The following is a 6,941-nucleotide window of genomic DNA, read 5'->3' as shown; positions in this document are numbered from 1 at the left end:
GTTGGTGGCATTCATCCAACTAATATTAATATTATTGGTGAATCAATAATAGTTCCCCTTAAATGAGCTATAGAGTGATTAATATTAGTCTACTAAATTAATTTTAGATTTCACACATACTAAAAAATAGCAAAATGCAGATAGTCTTAGTCTTGTAAAATTAAAATCCTGCTCAAATATTGCCACAAAACACCTTATATAGATATGCCATATGATGTTATTTTCATCTATGGAATGGGTAATAGAGCACCTACTGTAGGGATCCTCATCTTAAATCTTGTTTGTAGGCATACATCATTTGCATTTTTTGTGCTGTAGAATTGAGAAAGGAAAAAATTATTCGTATTCACTTCAACATATTGAAAAGATGAAATCTAATTATTGTACGCGATATAGTTAAAAAGTATTAGAACAAAATTACAAATAGAGCCCTAAAACCAACTGAACAAACAAAGCCCAACAATCAGCAACAATAAAACTTTAAAATTACAAAATAATATGAAACTTAATCAAAAACCAAAATCGACAAGCAGACATCTATAAAATTAAATTTGAAGAATGACTTACTTTGGAGCTGACCCGTGCTGAAGAATCAACAAATCTGTAAAACAAATTAAAAATTAAATTTGAATTTTGAAACAATAATTAGAAAAATAACTACTAATTTGAGGGGATTCGAGATAAATGAAGCCTCTTTTGCAACAAGTACATCACCCTAAAGCATCTTATGCAACCAACTAACAAAAATAAAAAGCCAAAGTTCAACCTAATTGGATTCAAATTTGGGAGTTTTAAAATCTAGGGTGTAACGCCCCCAAATCCGGGGTCAGGAATCTGGGTCGTCACGCCATCCTTCACTCATGTATAACCTGGTATTGATTCAATAATCCACAGACCCCAATCTCATACTCACACACATAAGTTATAGTCTTAGAAACGACGTACAAGATATAATCTTCTTTTATTACACTCGAATGTACTTTACAGGATCTCAAACAATTATTTATAACCTCTACACGAAGTTACAATAATTATGACTGATATCTTATATCTATCTGATACTCTAGCACACCTGAGACAAAGCTGTCAGGGATCCTCCCCATGACTGCAAGCGACTAGGTCCCACACCGGCATACTGGTTATCTGTTGTGTTGTGTCATTTAAAAGAAAACAAGAGTGAGCTATAATGCCCAGCATAATAATGTACAGTATGAAAATGACTGTATGATTAACTCACGTAAAACATCATATTTGATAAATACGTTTTCTTCAAAATAGTTTTCCTTGGTGATACACACCTTTTGAAAACAATCCTTTAGTGGATTTTATTAACCTGCGAATACCTTATTAGTAAGCCCAGCACCTAGGCTTGGGTTACGGTATTGCATCACAATTCCAATTGGAAGAATAGGACATTCACTGGAGCCACCGCATACGATGATCAGTCGTACTACGGAAATAGTAACCTTTTCTACTAGTAGAAGGACGAAACCGTCATCTCTGGGGTATCACCCTTGTCGCATTCGGGCTGCGTGTCCCATTTTCGGGTATACACATACTTCACAAGTTCCTGAGTACACTGAGTACCTTCTCCTGCGGTACCTTTGGTAGTCCATCTAGCACACATAGTACCTGAGTCTACCCCTCCCTTGTCCTTTAAAAGAATTCTATCAATCTCGAGAACTCGAACCACATCGAAGTTCCCCAAGCGTTTTGATTGTTGATAGAAATAGCTTATCTCTCTAAGATATAAGTGTATATATATGTATATGCGTACTTCCGAGAATTTCGGAGGAAGTACTAAGGATGTGAGTTGACCGTTGTCAATAGATAATTAATAAGGGTGTTGTACATATGTTGTGTACTTGATGATTTCATAAACAAAATATTTAAGTAGATTTTACTTAGTGAAATTATGTAGCACTCGACAGATAAGAATCATAGTCCCGAAGGATAACTCATTATAGTCCCGACGGATGATTAACTGATTATCCATCGAGTGAGTTGCTTATGTAATAATAAGTTTGTAGCACAGTTATGTATGCACCTTTGTATAGAATCTGTAGTAGTATATAACTCATGTTTACTCTAACTAGATATGTAGAATAAGTTGATTAACTGTACATAAATGATGTCTTGTAATTCTGCATAAGTGAAATAGAGTCAAATGCCAAAATAGCTACCGACGGATGATTAACAAAGCCATCGACGGATGATCAAATGACTATCAACAGATGTTTAATATAGCAGTCGATGGATGATCAATTAAACCATCAACGGATATTCTGAGAGTCGACGGATGATCAAATGAAGAATTCAAACAGCAGTTGAACAGTGAAAGCTGACACACAGCCGTCGAGATGTATACAAACACACTGTGGAAGCCCATTAACTGGGTAATAGAGGATGAAAAGCAGCAAAGCTTAATATTGATAGTTTTTATATTTGTTCAGTCTTTTTGACTTTGTAATCTTGGTATTATATAAACCAAGAGAGTAGCAAATAGAAAAATAACTGAGACAGCTGAGAAACACAAAAATCGAGAAATCTTTGTAAGCAGAATCATTAACATTTCCTGTATTCTCAGTAGTTCCATTTGTAAGCAGCTGTGAGCATTCCTGCACATAGAGTCCTCTCGATATATTATATATATCTCTGGTGGAATTGTTTAAATCCACCAGAAAGTTTTTAAAGACTCTTATTTTTAATTACTTATGTTTTGATTCAATTAAGTTTCTATTCCGCATTGTGCTAATCAAAACATTATATCTATATTCGAGTTGAATATTTTCATTTCGAGAAAAATGTTCTAGAATTCCATTCAACCCCCCTTCTGTAATTCTTGCTATATTGTTAATGGTCTAACAATTGGTATCAGAGCAAGCTCTTAATCTACAAAGAGTTTAAAGATCAAAACAATTCAGCAAGATGAACAAGAAAGATGTTGGAGTCAAGATTCCTTTTCTTGATAAAGATAATTACCATCATTGGAAGGTAAAGATGCATCTTCATATGCTTTCCCAAGATGAGGCCTATGTGGACTGCATAGAAAGAGACCCTCATGTTCCAATGAGAGCTGCAACAGAAAACGAGCCAGCTGTTCCAAAGCCAAGGCATGAATGGTCTGATCCTGACATTGAACAAGTCAGGAAAGATAAGAAGGCCATGAACATTCTGTTCAATGGAGTTGATGCAGACATGTTTGATACCATTATCAACTGCAAAACTGCCAAGGAAGTTTGGGACACAATACAGATAATTTGTGATGGCACTGAGCAAGTAAGTGAAAATAAAATGTAACTCCTGATTCAGCAATATGAGCATTTTCATAATGAAGAAAGTGAGTCACTCACTGACTTTTTAGTAGATTCCAAAAACTACTAAATGCTCTTAAGTTGCATGGAAGAGTCTATCAGACTAAAGACTCCAATATGAAATTTCTCAGATCTCTTCCAAAGGAATGGAAACCAATGACAGTCTCATTAAGAAACTCACAAGATTATAAGGAGTTTACTTTGGAGAGACTTTATGGCATTCTGAAGACCTATGAGCTTGAGATAGAGCAGGATGAAAGAATGGAGAGAGGAAAGAAGAAAGGAGGATCCATTGCACTAGTTGCTGATCTGGAAAAGGAGAAGGAAGTGAAGATGGAAGCTATAGAATCAACTTCTAAGGTCTGTGAGAATAAGGGTAAGGGGCTTGCAGCAGAAAGTGAAGATTCATTGAGCCAAGATGACATGGAGGACATTGATGAGCACCTAGCATTTCTTTCCAGCAGATTTGCCAAGCTCAAGTTCAAAAAGAACTTTGGAGCAGCCAAGCCAAAGAGAAACATGGTGGATAAGTCAAAATTCAAATATTTCAAATGTGGCTTGGCAGGGCATTTTGCAAATGGGTGTAGAAAGTCAGATTCCAGTAATAAAAGGTTTGAGTCTGTGGATTATAAGCAAAAATACTTTGATCTACTCAAACAAAAGGAAAGGGCTTTCATTACACAAGAGAATGAATGGGCAGCAGATGGTTTGGATGAAGATGAAGATGTCAGCTATGTCAATCTAGCCCTAATGGCCAAGTCTGATGAAATAGAGACAAGTTCCTCAAGTAATCAGGTAAACACTACAAACCTTGCATATTTATCTAAAGCTGAGTGTAATGATGCCATAAATGACATGTCTACAGAATTGTATCATTTGCGTGTTACACTTAAGTCTCTCACTAAAGAAAATGCTAAAATCAAAGAAAACAACTTGTTTTTAAGTGAGAGGAATAATGTGCTTGAGTCTCAGTTTGTTGAGTTTGAGAAACTAAAAATTGAGTGTAAGATTGCCAAGGAGGAATTAACTGAGTCCTTGAAAAGGAAGAAATTTTGAAGAAGCAGCTCGAGCGTGAACAAGAGGTGATTAAAGCATGGAAAACATCCAGGGATGTTCATGCTCAAATCACCAAAGTTCAAGGAATTGAGTCTTTTGTGATGAAGCCTGGAAGAAGAATAAAGAGAAACTAGAACCTATTTTGGTAGATGGGTTGTTGACAGATGTAGACTCGACGGATGATGAGAACTATCCGTCGGATAACAAAAAATGTTATCCGTCGAATGATGAAAATCCTCATCCGTCGGCTGTAAGCAAACCCATTAGCAAAGCCAAATTAATCAAGCTAAATGAAAAGTATGGGTCTGTTTCCAAGAACTTTGTTTCAGGTGAGTTAAGTCAAGCTAAGAAAGGGAAAAAGGCTAATGTTGGTCACATGACTGTCAAACAGTTAAGTAACAGACTTGAGAAAATTGAGGTAAAAACAGAGACTAAAAGGAAAAACAATAGGAATGGTAAAGTAGGGATTAACAAACACAATAACTACACACCTGATAAATATGCTCCTAGAAAAATTTGTGTCAAGTGTAGTAGTGTAAATCATTTGTCTGTTAATTGCAAATCTGCCATGCCTACTCCCATGTCTGTTCAGTCTCAATTTTCCAACATAAATGCCATGCCTCCCATACCTGTTAACACTATGCCTAGACAGAATATGAATGCACAGTTTGCTAATATGCCATTTACACCTAATCCATATTATGCTGCATACAATATGCCTCAAATGCCATTTAGCATGCCTTACTGGAATAACATGTTTGCACCAAGCATGTCATTTCCTGTTGGCCATAATATGTATGACAATTCTGTTGCATTAAATGGTTTCAAAGGCCCAACCCAAATGACTAAGGAAGAATCTGAAATTCCTAAGTCAAATGAGTTAAGACCTAAGAAACAGAAGAAGAAAGCTAATAAGGCAGGATCCAAGGAAACTTGGGTACCAAAATCAACTTGATTTGATTTTGATGTGTGCAGGGAAACAGAAGGAATCTTTGGTACTTGGATAGTGGTTGTTCAAGACACATGACTGGTGATTCTACCCTGCTCACAGAGTTTAAGGAGAGAGCTGGCCCAAGTATTACGTTTGGAGATGACAGCAAGGGTTATACTGTGGGATATGGCTTGATTTCAAAGGACAATGTCATCATTGAAGAGGTTGCCTTAGTGGATGGTCTCAAACACAATCTGTTGAGTATCAGCCAGCTTTGTGACAAAGGCAACTCAGTAACCTTCAACAAAAAAGCCTGTGTTGTGACTAATAATCAAAACAACAAAGTGGTTCTCATTGGTGTGAGAAGAGAAAATGTGTACCTAGCTGACTTCAGCTCAACTAAGCAGAATCTGTAACTTGTCTTCTCAGTAAAGCAAGTCAAGATGAAAGTTGGCTATGGCACAAGAAGCTATCCCATTTAAATTTCAAGACCATGAATGAGCTGGTAAAGAAAGAACTAGTAAGAGGCATTCCTCTAGTGGAGTTTATAAAGGATGGACTGTGTGATGCCTGCCAAAAAGGGAAGCAGATCAAAGCATCATTCAGGAAGAAACTTGATTCAGCAATTGAAGAGCCTCTGCAATTGCTTCACTTGGATCTATTTGGACCAGTCAATGTATTGTCAATTTCAAAGAAAAGATTTTGCCTAGTAATTGTAGATGATTTTTCAAAGTTCTCTTGGACATATTTCCTAAAGTCTAAAGATGAGGCTAGTGAAATCATCATCAATCACATAAGGCAAGTTAACAATCATCCTGATTTCAAAGTTAGAAGAATCAGGAGTGACAATGGAACGAGTTCAAGAACTATATCATGAGAGCATTTTGTGAGGAAATTGGAATCTTATATGAGTTCTCAGCAGCAAGGACTCCACAACAGAATGGAGTAGTGGAAAGGAAGAACATATCACTTATTAAAGCTACAAGGACAATGCTTGAAGAATCAAAATTACCAACATATTTCTGGGCTGAAGCTGTAAACACTGCATGCTACACTCAGAACATCTCTCTGATTAATCAAGCAAGATGCATGACTCCTTATCAATTGTTCAAGAACAAGAAGCCAACTCTAAACTTTCTTCATGTCTTTGGCTATAAATGCTATATTCTGAGAAATCAAACTGATCAAAATGGGAAGTTTGATGTTAAAGCAGATGAAGGAATTTTTGTTGGATATGCTGTTGGTAAAGCATATAGAGTCTACAATCTAAGAACCAACATTGTTGTGGAATCTATACATGTTGTGTTTGATGATAAATAGATTGAAGGACTGAAAGATGGAGATTACTATGAGAGCCTCAAATTCGACAATGCTGAGATGGTCAGTGATGAAAGTGATGATGAGAGTGATCAAGAAACAGTGTCTAAGGATAATGCAGACAAATCAACCACCAGTGAAGCACAAAACTCAACATCCGTCGAGTTGCATAATGCTTCATCCGTCGGAAGGCAATCTGTGTTATCCGTTGGAAGACAACCTGCCTCATCCGTCGGTACTCAAAATTCACCATCCGTCGGGTTATCAAAAGGAGCAGGAAGTCAAGGTAGATCACCCATAGAAAGTACCCCTTTCTCAAATCA

This window comes from Apium graveolens, chromosome 5 (assembly GCF_009905375.1).
Source record: "Apium graveolens cultivar Ventura chromosome 5, ASM990537v1, whole genome shotgun sequence".
Classification (NCBI taxonomy): domain Eukaryota; kingdom Viridiplantae; phylum Streptophyta; class Magnoliopsida; order Apiales; family Apiaceae; genus Apium; species Apium graveolens.
The sequence above is the reverse complement of the archived record's forward strand: the minus strand, read 5'-3'. Positions refer to the sequence as shown.